This window comes from Rattus rattus, chromosome 2 (genome assembly GCF_011064425.1).
Source record: "Rattus rattus isolate New Zealand chromosome 2, Rrattus_CSIRO_v1, whole genome shotgun sequence".
Classification (NCBI taxonomy): Eukaryota; Metazoa; Chordata; class Mammalia; order Rodentia; family Muridae; genus Rattus; species Rattus rattus.
The window spans coordinates 173,428,039-173,446,202 of record NC_046155.1 but is presented as its reverse complement, the minus strand read 5'-3'; the positions used below and the strand labels follow the sequence as shown (position 1 = coordinate 173,446,202).

General features: G+C 43.0%; 1 pseudogene; it reads right to left on the bottom strand.

Moving 5' to 3' along the window:
* Window positions 1-1,512: 1,512 nt before the first annotated feature.
* On the bottom strand, window positions 1,513-1,959 carry LOC116893409 (annotated as a pseudogene).
* Between the last annotated feature and the right edge of the window lie 16,205 nt (window positions 1,960-18,164).

Sequence of the window (18,164 nt, the reverse complement as noted above, 5' to 3'; positions counted from 1 at the left end):
TAGCTGCACATAGCCCAGTGGGAGCAGCAGACCTTCATGGGAGCTGCCCAGTGTCTCACGTAGAACACCAGCCTCCCAGCTCAGCCTGAGACGCCATGCCTCATTCTTGATGATACGACTGAACCTGGCCAGCCCACTTACAGGCAACATGTAGCAGCCATCATCTCTCAAACAAAAAGAGACCCAACCACTGTTCGCCACGAACACCATCTTTCATCCACTGAGGTGTGTGTCACTCCAAAATTTCAGCTGGTCCATCTACATGTCATAGCCAGCTATGAGTCTTTCACTTTTCACCAGTAGAAGATGCAATGATCATGAGGAACTGCCCACTGTCATCTTCCATCGACTACTCCATGCTCAAGTCGCCACCACAAACACGCTGCACCTGGACACTGCAGGCTCACTTCCTCGTTTTAACCTGGAGTTTAGCCGGGTCAGATTCTCCCACACGCCGAGCCAGGTTTCTGCCCAGCCACCTGGGACAGGTATTGTCAGTGAGTTCTTCCCTCCTTCTCACCATTCCAGAAATCGGAGACGGTGATTGACCCAACAGCAAGGAGTTTAACACGTCGGGTCCTCCAGCCTGACAGCTTGCAACACCAGGCAGGCTCCCACTGGCTCTAACTGTGAAGAACTGCTTCTGGTTTTATTTCAAATGTTCAAAAAGAAAATGTCAAAGAACTGTTAAATGTTCGTTTCAGTTAATGATCACCCTTTACTAGTCAGGCCTGTCGACAGTCAGCCACTTACCTTTCACCAGGAGTTTGAGACAGGCCCGGGTTCAGACTCACTGCAGCCAGCACGCCTCCTGAACCCTGTCTCCAGCGCACACCATCTGCTGCTCAGGCCAGCCCAGATTCTCCCATCCAGCTGATCCCCAGGCCTGCATCTCAAACATTCCGCCTCGAGGAATGTCTCCACCACCAGCCCAGCCTGGTCCCAGCCTGAGATCTACCTGCCCGTCTCACTGCAGTGCACGCCTGCTTTAAAGCTTCCGCACTGGCCTTCTGTTCTCAGCGCAGCGAACTCGCCCCTGAGCCTGCCTGCCTGAAAGCCATGTCCGGTCTGGCTGCCTGCCTGTCTCTCAGGTCTCTGGACCACTGCAGGCAAGCCAAGATCTCAGCCTCGGATACCGACCGGGCGGGCAGTCAGCCCAGCTGCAGTCTGCCCTGCGCCTGCAACCTGGGCTCAACTCCCAGCTGCTCAGGAGAAGCCTTCCGAGTTTGCCTGCCTTTGTTTCTGCGGAGAGCAATGAAACTCCACCCATCCATCCTCCTTGCCTCCCACCAAAGCAAAAGGCAGGCAGAACATCCTAAATTTCGGGGTGCAAGAGATCGTTGATTAGAGAAGGGACGTACTGACTGAGTTAGCAGGCCCTGTGGGGTTAACGCGCGTCTAGGATTCAATCACCTAACGTTCTGTGGCGGGGAACCTGGAAAGAGTGTGGAGATAGACGGTCCCGACCACAGCTTCGCAACTGGGCCCAAGGTTCCAAGTCAACTAACTACCTCACATTCCCACCAGCCCAACTGGGAGCAAGGAACCCGCCTGCCCAAGTCTAGCAAGTGACGGTACTGGGGGCATTGGGGACACGGGCACAACTCCACCCAGCGCGACTCCTGGTCCTGTCTGAATCAGAGCGGTCGGCCCTGGGGACCCATCACCTTGCCGTAATTTCTTCTGCTCGCCGGTACTCTTCTGGGTTTGTCGCTCTGGCGCGGGCTCCTCCCAGGAGTCAGCGCCCGGCAGCGCAGCCAGGTGCACTCCTGGCGGCGCTCGGGGTCCCCGCGCCGCCTGTCCTCTTCCCGCTCACAGTCCTGGCCTCCGGGTCCTCGTCCCTCACCTCCAAGTGCTCCACGATAGCATCTGTCTCCTCGTCACCGGCCCGGCGTACTGCCCCAGGGGCCCGGCCCACCAAGCTGCCTGCTCAGTTTCGAGCCGGGCGCCCACTGTCATGGAGGCCATGGAGCTGCGGAGAAGGGGCCTGGGCTAGGAGGCACCTTGCTCTATGCCCCCGCTCCTGCTCCTGCTCCCAAAGCGGGACTGCCCTGGTCCGGAAGGCCTGGGAACCAGGAGGTCGCAGCACACCCACGCGGTGGGGTCCAGGACTACGGGCGGAGAGATTGGGCGCGGGCTTAGCCAGACCGGACATAAAGCCTGGAGAACTCCACAGGCAGAAGCCAGAGCTCAGGGCAGGCAAGTCTGGCTGCACTGGGAACAGAATCCAAACAACAGACCTACTCCAGGTGCAGGCTTTTAAAACTGACCGGGCGTGGTGCACACACCTTTAATCCCTGCAAGTGGGAGACTGAGGCAGGTAGATCCTGAGCCTCAAGGCTGTCCTGGTCCATTAAGTTCCGGGATACGGGCTACAAATAAAACAAATAAACAAATGGTGGAGATGGTATTGATCATGAAGGTTCCTCAGTGCTGGCGAGGATGTACTGACAGGGTCAAGGAAATATTATTTTCAGGCTCAGATGTAGCTCAGTTAGAGAATGCCCTTAGCATACACGAAGTCCTGGCTTTTTATCCCCAGCGCTTGCAGAAGCCCCAGCAAGGTGGTGTAATGCTTAAATCTCAGAACCTAGAAGTGGAGGCAGAAGGATTAAGGGTTCAAAGTCATTCTTGGCTACAGGAGCTCGAGGTCAGCCCGGCTACATGATACCCTGTCTCAAACACAAATAAGGAGTGCGTTATTTAAGAAAATGGTAACGCTGAGGGCTTCTCATATTTATATTTTTGTCTTCATTAACGCTTCTATGCCTGACTATCGCAGGCCTGTTCCTATCAAACATTCCATACATACTTACAACTAAGTAAAGGGTGGAGTCCGGCCCTGAAAAGCTAAGGCATTTAGACAGCTGGTTCTTGGCAGTGCAACCTGGACAACAGCTATCAAACTTGTGTGTGTGGGGGGGCCTTACCCGCTTTATAGGAAGGAGAGATGAGACTAGTTTTTACAGAAACGGCAAGACTGGCTTTGTTGTTTTTTTTTTTTCGAGCTAGACCAACCCAGGGCCTTGCGCCATAGTAAGTGCTCACCGCTGAGCTAACCCAACCCTCTCTTTTTTGTTGTTTTGGAATCAATCTTCTTACATTAAATTGCTTCCGAACATTTTGAGAGATACAGCAGTGTTTTGTTTTATAAAGATTCATTTACAAATAAACCCTATTTTCTTTTAATTATGCGTAAGTATGTAGAGTCTTTGCCCGGAGCCGAGTTCCAGACGTTGATGTGGTTGCCAGGAAACTACCCTGGTCCTCGAAGAGCAGTATATTCTTAACGGTTGAGCCATCTTTCCAGCCGAAGCTTCCAACATTTAAACTTTCTTCCTCCATGCATGTAGCATCTCCAAATAGCTCCCTGTTCAGTTACCCAGAAGCAGTTCTTCGCCATTGTTAATGAACGTGGCTTCCACTTTGGAAACGAGAAAACACCCGTTTCTAGCATACTGCTTGTATTTTTTGATCTAATGTCTTCGCAGAACTAGGTTCCTTTGCGTCTTAAGAGGTTTTAAAGCATTATTACCCCTTTGATCTGAAAGGCCAGAAAGCTGAGCCGCCCCAAGGCCAGTGGAAAATTCCACCTCAAACCTCCAAGCACAAAGACCCCTCCTGAAGGTAGGGCTGGCTTAGTTCCAGAGCAACCAAAGCCAAACTGACAAACAAAGCCACCCAGACTCCTGGGTAGCAGACCTCCTCTTGACTCCCAACCATTCCCCTGATAAGTCCAGAATGGTCCACTAATCACGCAGTCAGCTTAGAGGTCACTTTGCCCATCATGAAGTAGCCTTCTGCCTAGCTATCAATTGTTTGTATTCTGTCCCCAGAGTCTCTTCCTCTGCACTTTGAAGTGGGAGGACCCCACGTGTTGGAATAAAACTCCTTATTGGATCAATCACCGCTCTGTGAGTCTCATCTAAGAGGTCCCAGGAGGAGATTCAATCCAGACTCACAGATCTTGTGTCTTGGTTTTGGAAGTCTTCCATTCTTGCTTGATTTCTGTACTTTTTTTTTTTTTCTCTGAGCACCCCATACAGATTCTTTCACTGGAGAGCTTTTCAGCTTGTTTCTTCATCATCCCTATCACCACCATTGTGAGTTCTCCTGATTGAACTAATCAAAAATAAAACGGGGCCCTGGGCATGCTATATAATTGTTGTTTCAGAATCTCTTCCTGGAAAAAAACACATACAAATGAGAATTACCGCCACAGCCATGGAGAGGAAGAAGGAAGAGGGATAGAGAGGAAGAGAGAGAGAGAGAGAGAGAGAGAGAGAGAAAGAGAGGCCTGAAAATGGAGATTTGAAAGGAAGAGTGAGTGTCCAGGAAAATGGAGAGAGACTCTAAATAGTGAGAGTCTTCACACTAGCCTTATTCACCACTTTTTCCCAAGTCTCCAGGAAAATAAAAGGGCCAATGAAAAAAATCTGGCTCGTGACTACCTGGCTCATCAAAAAGTCTGGAGCATCCTGAATTAATTAGGGAGAAAGTTCTAGAAGACCAAAACTCCAGGATATAGGCTGAGGAAGTGCCCTGACAAGTAAAACTGTCCACTCACCCAGGTTCGTGGTCCAGGTGTCAGTTCCACATGCATCCTCCTGGACACTCAGCAGGGTCATGCAGTGGAGAAAACGGCATTTATCAAGGTTGCTTTTCTTCCTGTGTCAGGTCTACAAGAGGCCTCTGTCCAACAATCCCAGGTTTCTTGCAAGATGGACACAGTTACAAAGGCATCCTTTGGCCCAAATCTCATTGGCACTTGGAGCTTTGGCTGGGACCCATCTTGAATGAACTCATGGAGACAGTGATCGTCAAAAGCAAGAGGAGTTTTATTCTCCACACACTCACTCCTCACTTCAAGGAGAGAATGACCTGAGCAGACTCTTACAGGGAGTTTACCTTTGAGACCTTGCAAACAATTGGGCATACCAATGACAGTGGTGGAACTAGGCAGGGTGTTATTGATGGTGAAAAGTAGTTTCAAACTGACTCTGGTTAATGGACCATTCCAGGGAAGGACTTCAAGTCAGGACTGTTGGGTGGGGAGTCACAGGCAGCTTTGTTTGACAGTTTTCTGGCTTGTAACTTGTTCCAGGAATGAAACTAATTCTACCCCTCCTTGGAAGGGGAAGGGTCTTTTGTGCTTGGAGGTTTGTGGTGGAATTCTCCATAAGCCTTGATTGAGCACTCAGGCACTTTCATTGCAGAGATGGGGATATAGTATCAACAGTCAGGAGCTGCAGGCACTTATCCACTTGGCTTTATGAAGGCATTATACAGCAAGCCAATTGCACCATGAAATTAATGGAGAAAAAATGTAGTTTACCCAAAGGCAGGGGACAAATTCAGGCAATTCTCTCTGACTACTCAAATTAGTACTTGGAAGTTTTAATTAGAACAGTAAGACAACTAAAGTAGATCAAAGGGTTAACATTGGAAAGGGAGAACTCAAAGTATTGCTTTTGGCAGGTGATTTGGTAGTATACATTACTAACTTTTTGTTTTGTTTTTAACTAGGGGTTATAGCTCTGCTTAAATTGTTTATATGATCCTGATTTAACTTTGGTAGGTGTAAGCTATTGAGAAATTTATTCATTTCTTGTAGAATTTCCAATTTGGTAGATTAAAGGGTTTTTTTTAAATTCTCTTATACATTACACCCAAACCTCAGTTTTCCTTCCCTCCACTCTTCCCAGTTTCTCCCACCTCTCCTTTCCTTACATTCATTCCTCCTCCAATTCCCTCTAGAGCAGAGCAGACCTCCCAGGAATATCAACTGAACAATGGATAACAAGTTACAATAAGTGTAGGCAAAAACCCTCATAAAATGACTGGATTACACAACCCGGTAGGAAATAAAGTGTACTGAGAACTGGAAAAAGAAACTTTTAATGGTAGGACTGTAACACAAACCTAGCTGGAAAACTGTTAATCTACATTTGTCTTGCCAGCAAGATATGCTGGGATAAAGGTGGTGCAAAACTTGTGGGAGTGGCCAATGGATGACTGGTCCCCCCTGAGGGAAACATCACAAGTGAAAACTCACACAACATCTTAGGTTCAGGAAATTTTCATCTATGATTTTTCTTGAAAATATTTTCTGGGCTTTTGAACTGGGTTTCTTTTCCTTCCTCAATTTCTATTATTCTTATATTTGCTCTTTTCATAGTGTCCCAGATTTTCTGAATGTTTTGTGTCAGGAGTATTTTAGATTTTACAATTTCTTTGACTGAGGTATCCCTTTCTTTTTCTGTTTCACCTTCAATGCCTGAGACTCTCTCTTTCTTATTTTGTCTTTTATTGCTGAAACTTGCTTCTAGTTCATGTTTTAATTTTCTGAACTTTTCCATTGTAGAATTTAGTCATTATTCTTATTCAGTTTATTTCTAATTTCAGATTTTGAATTTTTATTTTCAAATTTTATTTTGTTTCCTTCCACAGGTTGTTTGGGGTTTCCTACATTTCTTTAATGGATTTATTCATTTTTCTTTTTAATGTTTGTGTTTCCTGGTTTTCTTTAAGGTATTTATTTGCTTCCTACTTAAGGGTCTCTATCATCTTCTTACAGGTGATTAAATATCTAAAAAATTTTCATTCAGCTATGTTGAAATAATTCAGGGCCTGCTATGGAAAAGTGGCTGAGCTGCAGAACAAATATATGTTCCTGGATTTTATTGATTATGTTCTTACACTGGAGTCTGCACATCTGGAATTGGGATGATTGTAGATCTAGGTATTGATAATTTGTCTTTGCTGAATGGAAGGGTGGTGTCTGTTTCCTCTGTGAATTTTAAGTAAGGGTGACAGTTGTGTATGTTGCCTGGCAGTAAAATATTCTGTGGACTTGGTAAATATGTTCTCTCTTGAGTTACAGGAAAATGTGTTTCTATGGTAGTGGGATCAACTTCTACCAATCAGGAATAGGCAAACACACTTGGATCTGAAGAGGTTCAGGAGAGGATGAGAATAAATATTTTAACCAGGTTCTGTTTGTAGTTTCCTGGTATAGTGGAGCAGTGATTATGATGTCATCGAAGTGATGTTGCGGCTCTGGGACATGATACTCAGGAACTGGATGTGAACAAAAGTGGCGGAGAACTGCCCACATGCTTCCTTGGCAAAGTCATCTGGGGACAGAAGGGATGCCTGGTAGAATGAAAGGGCTGGGGTAACATAACAAGCAGATGGGCTGGAGAAATTAGTGGAGGAAAGGTTCATAGGATCTGCAGAATATATGGATATAGGGGAGGGAAGTGTGCTACCTGGTGTTCTGTTGAATAATGAAGGCTATGGAGAATTGGGTTTGGAGGAGAGGAGGGAGAAATGAAGGTCTACAGTTAGTTCAGCCTGTTAGGTGGTGTAGTCACAGGGAATGTATGCTGGTGTTGCAGACTGGGATACTGGCATGGTTTTCTGGAACAAGGTTACAGGAGAAGAGTTTTTGTGACCAGGTGGACATGGGATCACATGGGAAAGGGAGAGAGCAGCAATTATTCTAATAAAGAGTTTTGGATGAGACTTAGATATTGTTTTATTTACAATGCTGGAATATGTTTTAGGTTTAGGTTTGTTTTATTATGACTATGCCTCTGTTCTTAACTCTTGAAGTAAGAAACTAACTAATTAATTAATCTATTACTTTACTTTTTGATATAGATTTTCTCTGTATAGCCCCGTTGTCCTGGAAACTTGCTCTGTATAGACTCAAGCTGCTCTCAAAGTCAGAATTCATTTATCTGCCTTTCATCTCTTGGCCTGTGTTTAAAAAAGGCATGCCCCTACCATCAGCTTGATAAAAGTATTTAGGTTTTGGCTTTTACAAGGCTACAGTGGAGGGTTTTGAGCTTTTCAAAGAGATTTGGACTTTTAAAGAGAATGGATATTTGTAGGTACTGGACCTTTAACCTGAATTTGTAAAGACTGTGGAGCTTTTAAAGTACTTTATATTTTAATGTGAGATCTTAGGGATGAATGAGATAGAAAAGGTGTGGCTTGATGATCATAACTTGGTGTGTAAAGTTGACAAGGGGTCAATAGTTTTGGATAATTTTATGTCAGTATGACACAATCTGAAGACATTTGAGGGGTAGCAATCTCAATTAAGAAAACACCTCTATAACACTGGGCTATTGGCAAGACTTTAGGGAACTTCTTAATTAGTGTTTGATGGGTGAGGGAGACTGCTAAGTGAATGGTGGCATTCCTGAGCTGATAGTTCTGGGTTCTATAAGAAAAGAGGCTTAATAAGCCATGAGGAGCAAGTAAGCAGTACTCCTCAATGGCCTCTGTGTCAGCTCCTAACTCTGGGTTACTGCTCTGTTTGACTTCCTGTCCTGTCTTCCATTCATGATAAAAAGTGATATGGAAACCTAACCCAAGTAAGTCCTTTCTCCCAAAATTGTTAGCCATGGTGTTTCATCATAGCAATACTAGTCCTAATGAAGACACCGTCACATCAAGGAGGCTCTTGCAGCCTGTGGGTTAATTCATTCTGCAGCCCCATCCTATGGAAGCATAGCTGTGTTGAGTATACCTTTCTTTATTGAACAGGCATATATAATGATGATTTGTTTGAGCTGAAAACCTTAACAGAGCTTGTCACTGCCTGTAAGTCTCCTGTTGGAGGCCTCAGCCAGAAGAAATTTGATCTCTACTGCAGTGACTATCTCAAAAAATGAACTATACTCATCATGCTGTCCATGGGTCTTCAAATTATTTCCATTGTTAGGTTTATTGATTTGTTAATTTACCTGCTCAGTTCCATCTTCCTGTTACCTTCTCCCATACCTTCCTTTTTTTTTTTTTTTTTGTGGTTTGGGAAATGTAGATCTTTTTTTTCCATTGTAAAGAGATTAATTTTTTTTGATTTTTTTCTTCCAATAACTTGCAGTATTTCTTATTTACATTTTAATATTTATTCCCTTTCCGGTTTCGAAAACATCCTTCCCTCCCCTTCCTTATAGGTATTTTTCCCCACCCTCCCCCCATTGCCGCCCTTCCCCCAACAATCACGTTCACTGGGGGTTCAGTCTTGGCAGGACCAAGGGCTTCCCCTTCCACTGGTGCTCTTACTAGGCTATTCATTGCTACCTATGAGGTTGGAGCCCAGCGTCAGTCCATGTATAGTCTTTAGGTAGTGGCTTGGTCCCTGGCTCTGGTTTTGTTGCATTGTTGTACATGTAGGGTCTCAAGCCCCTTCAAGCTCTTCAGTTCTTTCTCTGATTCTTCAACGGGGGTCCCATTCTCAGTTCAGTGGTTTGCTGCTGGCATTCGCCTCTGTATTTGCTGTATTCTGGCTGTGTCTCTCAGGAGCGATCTACATCCGGCTCCTGTCGGTCTGCACTTCTTTGCTTCATCCATCTTGTCTAATTGGGTGGCTGTATATGTATGGGCCACATGTGGAGCAGGCTCTGAATGGGTGTTCCTTCAGTCTCTGTTTTAATCTTTGCCTCTCTCTTCCCTGCCAAGGGTATTCTTGTTCCCCTTTTAAAGAAGGAGTGAAGCATTCACATTTTGATCATCCGTCTTGAGTTTCATTTGTTCTAGGCATCTAGGGTAATTCAAGCATTTGGGCTAGTAGCCACTTATCAGTGAGTGCATACCATGTATGTCTTTCTGTGATTGGGTTAGCTCACTCAGGATAATATTTTTCCAGTTCAACCATTTGCCTCTCAATTTCATAAAATCGTTGTTTTTTTGATAGCTAGTAATATTCCATTGTGTAGATGTACCACATTTTCTGTATCCATTCCTCTGTTGAAGGGCATCTGGGTTCTTTCCAGCTTCTGGCTATTATAAATAAGGCTGCTATGAACATAGTGGGCACGTGTCTTTTTTATATTGGGGCATCTTTGGGTAGATGCCAAAGAGGAAGTATAGCTGGATCCTCAGGCAGTTCAATGTCCAATTTTCTGAGGAACCTCCAATTGATTTCAGAATGGTTGTACCAGTCTGCAATCCCCACCAACAATGGAGGTGTTCCTCTTTCTCCCGCATCCTCGCCAGCATTTTTGTCACCTGAGTTTTTGATCTTAGCCATTCTCACTGGTGTGAGGTGAAATCTCAGGGTTGTTTTGATTGCATTTCCCTTATGACTAAAAGATGTTGAACATTTCTTTTTAGGTGTTTCTCAATAATTCGGCATTCCTCAATATAGTTGAATTCTTTGTTTAGCTCTGAACCCCATTTTTTTAATAGGGTTGTTGTCTCCCTGTCTAACTTTTTGAGTTCTTTGTATATTTTGGATATAAGGCCTCTATCTGTTGTAGGATTGGTAAAGATCTTTTCCCAATCTGTTGGTTGCCGTTTTGTCCTAACCACAGTGTCCTTTGCCTTACAGAAGCTTTGTAGTTTTATGAGATCCCATTTGTCGATTCTTGATCTTAGAGCATAAGCCATTGGTGTTTTGTTCAGGAAATTTTTTCCAGTGCCCATGTGTTCCAGATGCTTCCCTAGTTTTTCTTCTATTAGTTTGAGTGTGTCTGGTTTGATGTGGAGGTCCTTGATCCACTTGGACTTAAGCTTTCATACACACTTCCTTTATCTGGACTATTCAGAGCCTTACTGTGCTCTCCAAGTTCACTATAAATCCTTTTGGTATCTATCCAGGGTTTCTCCAAGCTCCCACACAGTTGGTTTAGTGTATTCTCTTGATGGTGGCTTGTTGTTTTGTCCTCAGATTGTACTTGGGTAAATGAATGTTTTGGTGACAGCTACTGACATCTTCTTTTGAGGGACTGAACTTCCTTCAGTCCATAGTTGGAGCCCTTCAGTTTCCTTCTCAGGAGTCCAGCCACTTCCAGATAAATAGAAATGCAGAAGAATAGAAGCGTCAACTTCTTGAGTGTGACTGAAAACCTCTGGCAGGAAGAATTACATTCTAAATATCAGGTTTTGGGGAATGTTCCTTGACATGAGAGAGAATGAATAATCAATATAATATCTAAATCAAGGCTGAAAAAGAACTACTGGCATGTGGCTTGGTATCAAAGCAGTTGCTCAGATTTGTGGGGACAACCTGGGTTCAGTTCCCAACAGTTACATCAAAGAAACAAATGCAAGAAAATAGAATACTTTTTGCATGTCTAATTTTTTTTTGAGATAGAATTTAACTCTATATCCCTGACTGTCTTGAGACTCACTATGTTGACTAGGCTGGCCTCAAACGCACAGAGATCTGCTCATCTCTACCTCCTTAGTGCTACCATGAAAAGCATCTGCTGCCATCACCCACTTCACATCATGATTTTTAATAGGATCTCACTATAAAGTTTTGACTCTGCCAGAACGTCAAGCAAAATAAGTTTTATTAATTTTTATTTTATTTTAAATATATGGGTGTTCTGCCTACATGTATGTTTGTGTATCATGTGCATGCCTGGTGCATATGGAAACCAAAGAGTGTCTTGGATCTCCTGGATCTGGATTACATATAGCTGTAGGCTTCCAGGTGGGTGAGGGGAACCAAACCCAGGTCCTCTGGAAGTGGAACAATGGCTCTTAATTATAGAAGCTTCTCTCTAGCCTCAAATAAATCTTTTAAAAGGAAGAGATGGGGGAACCTTTGAGAGAGGAGATGGGAAGAGAGGGGACTGGTATTGGGGTGTAAAGGGAATAAATAAGAAATAAATGAAAAACAAAATAAAACATTAGTTAAAGTGGCTTTGCTCTGACTAAGGTCCTCTCGGAAAAATCAGAGTCTCCTTCATGCTCTCTCTAAACTTAAATTTGGTCAGACCTGTGAGTTTTCCTTCCAAATATTAACTACTAACTTCTTAGTTTTCAAGAATCAGACAAGATTGGATATATTCAGAATGTACCCAATAGCATAATGGGCATAGTTATGACCTACGAGTTCCATAAAGTTAGTTCAAGTCATATTTTCTGGATTACTGGGGGCCTTTCTGGTTGAGATAATATTGAGATGTATGAGATATGATTCTCTGTAGGTCGATGAGGCAGGTAAAATGTTTTCTATCCAGCCTAACCACCAACCATTCCTTCATGGTGGAAGGAAAGAACAAACTCTCTAACACAAAATTGTATTCTTACATTCACTGTGTGCACACTCACATGCACTTACATACACAATAAATGAAATGTAATTTAAAATTTGTTCTGGGACTGGTCTATCCTCTGAAAGCATCAGACACACATGATAGACACAGTTATATTCAGGCAAACATTCATACACTTTAAATATAATAAATCTTTAAAAATTAAGAAAATAAGGCAGGGCAATAGAGGAAGACACCCCTTGTCTTCCTCTGTCTTTTCCATCATGTCCAAGTACAGGGCCATGCACACAAGAACACACACACACACACACACACACACACACACACAGAGAGAGAGAGAGAGAGAGAGAGAGAGACAGAGACAGAGACAGAGAGACAGAGAGAGACAGAGAGACAGAGACGGACAGACACATGTTAATACAGCAAGCTCATGTTTATATTATTAGGGTGCACACCTGTGTTCATGTAGAAGGATGAATTTGAGGGATAGATGTTATATAGTTTTTAAAAAATGTTTGTCTCAACAATGTCCCCTCCCCAAAAAGTCCTGAAGTTGAGCCTAATTTGCTGAGTCTGAATCATTGTATTACTAAATTAAACCAGTTCATGGACACAGCAAACATGCATGATATAGAAAGGGGAAATAATAAAAGGCACAGACAACTGCAGAGTTAAAGATAGAAATGGAAAAAAAAGAGAGAGATGACCAGAAAATACAGAAGAAATAACAAATATCTATAATATCAGCAGATGGGAGTCAGATTACTATGAGTTTAAGGCCATTCACATCTATGAAGCAAGACCCTGCCTTAAAAGAGTGGTAGTGGTGGTGGTGGCAGTGGTGGAGGAGGATAAGGAGGAAGAGGAGCAGGAGGAGGTGGAGAAAGAGGAGAAGGAGGAGGAGGAGAAGGAGGATGAGGAGAGATGGCTCAGTGGTTAAAAGAACTGACTACTCTTCCAGAGGACTCAGGTTACATACTCAGTACCCACATGACCACATATAATCCTCTGTAACTCCAGTTCCAGGGTACTAGATGCCCTCTTCTGGTCTCTAATGGTGTTACACACACATGGTCTCTCTCTCTCTCTCTCTCTCTCTCTCTCTCTGTGTGTGTGTGTGTGTGTGTGTGTGTGTGTGAGAGAGAGAGAGAGAGAGAGAGAGAGAGAGAGAATAATGGCAGGGATTCCACATTCCAAGGAAGGACCAACAAAACCCAGTTTTGCTTTCTCACAGATGTGGAATGTCGTAGGTGTCCTGACTTTCTTCACCTGTAATAACGAGTGTCTATTTGGTGCATTGCTGTGATGTCTACAGTTATGACTTACTTATTTTCTTTCTCAGTGTACTAGGGATTGAATTTAGGGCCTCCAACTTTTTAGATGAATGTAGAGACTGTGTCACTGAGCTGTGTCCTCAGCCCCTCACTGAGATTATAGGCAGGTGATCTACCACTGAGGCTCATCCTTAATCCCTCACTGGGGGATATTAGGCAGGTGATTTATTACTGACCTATACTGATAAGCACCTTTAAAATTTGCTATGGCAAGATCTCACTAAGTTTTCTAGTCATGTCTTAAACTTGTGATCCTTCTTCTTTGTTGGGAGCGATGCCCTTGAAACCCTCTATTATTGATGTTATTATTATGGTTAGAATTAACTTTGATTGGGTTCATGGAAAATCCCCAGCCAGCTGCAGAAGACTAATACAATTCTGGTGGTCAGGATGAATAATGATATGATAAAGTTCTGACCTTGCTGAGAAATACATCTGACATCAAGATACCCAATGTGATGACTTGTAACCTTTCTGAAAAACCAACATCCTGTTGACATCAGCTGACCACACGAATTCTGTGTCCTAGACCTGTGTAAATGTTTCACACTTCACCCCCTCCCTCTGTTACCCCTGTTATGGTATAAATTCAGCCTTGAAAAAAAATAAAATTTGTCACCTTGAACAGACTCTTCTTCTCGTCTCTTGTCCCCCATTCTCTTCCATGTACCCTCAGCCCCCTTGTTGACACTTCTTAGCTCCCCAGTGCTGGAATCCCAGGTCTGCTGTACCTGACCTGGTCCTGTGTTCCTTCTTAGTTCACTTCTAGCACATTTGGCGAAAGGCATTTTCTTTTTTTTTTGTTGTTCTTTTTTTTTTTTTTTCTGGAGCTGGGGACCGAACCCAGGGCCTTGCGCTTCCTAGGCAAGCGCTCTACCACTGAGCTAAATCCCCAACCCGAAAGGCATTTTCAAAACAAACAAACAAACAAACAAACAAACAAACAAACACCCAGCTGCACACTATGTGTAGGAAGGGTAGATCAAACCTTATTTGTTTCCACCTAACAAAGTTTGCCCTTCAAACAATCACACAGAAGCAAACAGAAAAAAACATCACCCACATTTAGTAATATCAACATTTTAAATCAATTTTATTCGTAATAACCAGGGAGGGAAGACCTGAGAGGCCTATGAGTGGTAAAGGATAGAACAGGAAAGTTAACATCAAATTAAGAAGAATATTGGCCTTATTTTATGGCTATTTGCTTTGACGGGCTTGTGGATTGAAAAGTAACATTTGGTGGGGGAATGGAGGGTATTGAGATAGGTTTTATGTTGCCAAACCCACAACGTACAATGCACCCTGCAATGACCTTAAAGTTTTAATTCCCCTGCCTCAATCTTTCTCATGTTGAAATCACAAATATGGAACATCACTCCTGGCCTTTGAAATAGAACATAGGACATACTCTGTGGACATCTGAAAGACCTCTACCAGGTGGGCGCATGAATAGGTCTTCAAACCTCTTGATGAGATTCAATTCCTACAGACATGTGGAGAACCCCAGCACTGGTTCTCTCCTGATTCTGGGATCTTGTGACTGGGACAGAGGGATTAATATTCTACTTTGGTGAGGAATATTAGTGTTGGCATAAATGGTAAGCCATACAATTGGGGTGGAGGCACAGTATGTAGTCAAGACTGGTCTAAAGCTCAAAGCAAACCTTCTGCCTCAGCCTCCTAAATGCTGGGGCTACAGGTGTGATCCATCATGTTTAGAGTGTTATTCTGGTTGGTAGTTCCTGGAAGAAGCTGTCAGGTAAAATGAACTGGCATATCATTTTGAAATGTAAAGCACTGTGAACCATGTGGACCTCCTAAGTTTATAAGATGACTTGATTGATTGACTGGTGGCTGGATAAGCATGATAATGGGACAAGTCTTCTGAACCTAGGTTTAATAGCACAGACCTGTAACAATGCTGCTCTTTAGGAGGGGAAGATGGCAAGAGGATCTGAAGATCAAGGTCTGCCTGGGATGCAAAGTGAATTCAAGGCCAGTCTGGGTAACTTGAGAGACTGTATCACAATGCCAATGCTAAAATAGATGGTTCTATCCCCATGTGTATATTAGCAATGTAAATATGACCTAGTGTGTTTTAAAGAGAAGGAGGAAGAGGGGGAGGAGGAGAAAGGAGGCATAAATAAAATTTAGAGAAAAATGGGGGGTGTTCCAGAAGAATCAAAGGTAGAAAAGAGGGTAGATATGATCTAAATATTAACATATTCCTATTTTATCAATAGATAAAATTAACAAACAATAATTTTATTGCTTAGTTTTTTGAAATTATAGTATGATTACATTATTTTCACTTTTCTTTCCTTCTTCCAAACCAAAAAATATATTTTTTAAAAAAGTAAGATAACAAAATATGCTAGAGAGATGGCTCAATGTGTTAGAGTACATATTGTTCTTGTAGAGGGTCTGAATTACCCAAAATTCATGGCTCTCAATTATCTATAACTCCAGCTCCAGGGGATCAAATGCCATCATATATCCCCTTCAAAAACTTCAATTGTTTGTGTGCGTGTGCCCATAGGCACACAAACACACAATTAAAATGAATCTCTATCCTTATGTAGTGGCTTTAATAACATCACCTGGGAGTCAGAGGTATAAGGATCTCTGATGAGTTCAAAGTCAGCATGGTTTACAGATTTAGACCTTATCTCAAAAATAAATTGTTTTCAGATAAAAAAATTAGAGGGCTGATGATGTAGTTCAGTGGTACGTTACTTGTGTACATACATGACACCCTAAATGGAAACAGAGAGTGCAAAGGGAAGGAGAACTTTTGTAGGACAGTGTGGTGAGAAGGCATCATATGAGAAGGGTGTAATAAAGGAAATGAGGGAAATTTAGGCCATTTCATAAATGTGGCTGCTACCATTGGCCTCTCTCCTTCACCTATTCCGAATCTGACAAGGGCCCACAGAAAGTCATAGTAAGGGTAGGAGGGTTCCAGGGAGCAGATCATCCTACCTAGACCCTGAACTTAGGCAGGTTGATTGTGAGAACTACCTTCTGTCACATACATATCTGGGGATTGGGTCTTGGTGACCAGGTCCTCCAATTTCTCCAGTTGGCTCTTGGTGAATGTGGTCCACTCCTGGCACTGCTTCATAGGGGCGCCTGTGTGCAGGCAAAAGAAAGAACCCTCAGGTTAGCTAGATCTGTTGGATGCAGGGTGTTAGGTACCGAGGAATACCTGCCCTGAAGTCCTTTATTCACATCCATCTGCTAAATAAGGAGCTGTATTTATTCCTTGGCTACTTCAGTCTCCAGAAGAATTGGTGTCACATGTACACTCAGAGAGAACTGATTTCAGTACTGCAAGGAATTGCCCCTCGGATTTTTTACCTTCTATTTGTTTCTTTCTTACCTCCTACCCCCTTCTCTTCCTCTACCTGACTCCCTTCTTCTATCTATTGCCCTATTTGTTTCCAATCCCCCTCTTTTTCGTTACAACTGGGTTTCACTCTGTAACCCAGGAAATCCTGGTGAAGAATTATAACTGAATTGTCCATTAAAGAGTCATGGCTGTATTTTCACTTATTCAGTGCATTAAGGTCACCTTCTCTATAACTGGATTCCATTTTTGGGGGAGCAGAGAATATTGAAGAATACCATTTACCATCCATGGATTAGGGTCCAGTATGAAAAAGATATGGTGAAGTGACAGTAGTTCAGGAGACAATTTGAGGAATTAGATGAGTCCATGAGAACAGATTCAAGGATAGAAGGAGACTCTCAGGCCCATTTTCCAGGGTCTGAGTAAAGAGGGGATGCACCTAGTGAAAGAATCCACTCCAAATTAAAATGAAAAGAAGGAATTGAGGTGTTAGATATTGAAGACTGTGTTCAGGCAGAAAAGTCATCCTGAATGGTGAGCAGAGACTAAGACAGAACCTAGCAAGTTCACAGAACTGAAAGGACATAGGAGGGCACTGGGAGGTAATAGTATTGCAAAATGTACCAGTGTTGAGAGCTATAAAACAATGTCTGAAAAAGCATTTCATGTCTAGATAGGTAGCTCTGGGGTTAAGAGCACTGGCTGCTATCTCAGAGGATGAAGTTGGTTAATTGAAACTCTCTTTGGGTAATTCATGAAGTGCTGTAGGTTTATAGAAATCTTCCCTGGCCTACGTGTCACAGCAGACATGTGTTACATGGGCACAGTCACACATCTAATAAAAATTAAATGGGCCTAGTAGTGGTTTAGCCAGTCAGAACTATTCTTCAAGGAAGACAGATTTTGTTCCCAGAATTCACATGGCAGTTCACAAACTCTGTATCCCCAGTTTCCATGGATAAGATGCTTCATTTCACCTCTGTGGGTTACTCCATACCCAAGATGTCACACACAAATGTCAACATAAATGAAGATAAATATTTTAAAACGTGAATCTTAATTATTAAAAAATAAAAAGGGGTTGGGGGTTTAGCTCAGTGGTAGAGCGCTTGCCTAGGAAGCGCAAGGCCCTGGGTTCGGTCCCCAGCTCAGAAAAAAAGAACCAAAAAAATAAATAAAAAAAGGTTTCCAGAGTCAGATGTGGGTTGTATTCCTTAAACTCCAGCACCTGAGACTTGGAATCTAAATGATCAGGAGTTCCAAGGCTTTCATTCTGAGTTCCATGGAAACTTTTCTCAGAAACAAACCCAGAAAAATTTGGATTCAGAGAGCACTAAGAAGTCTATTTACTCCAAATGGGAAGATGAACACACATATGTACACAAACAAAAACACAAACACACATACAGACACCCACAGCAACACAGAAACACAGAAAACCACAGAGAC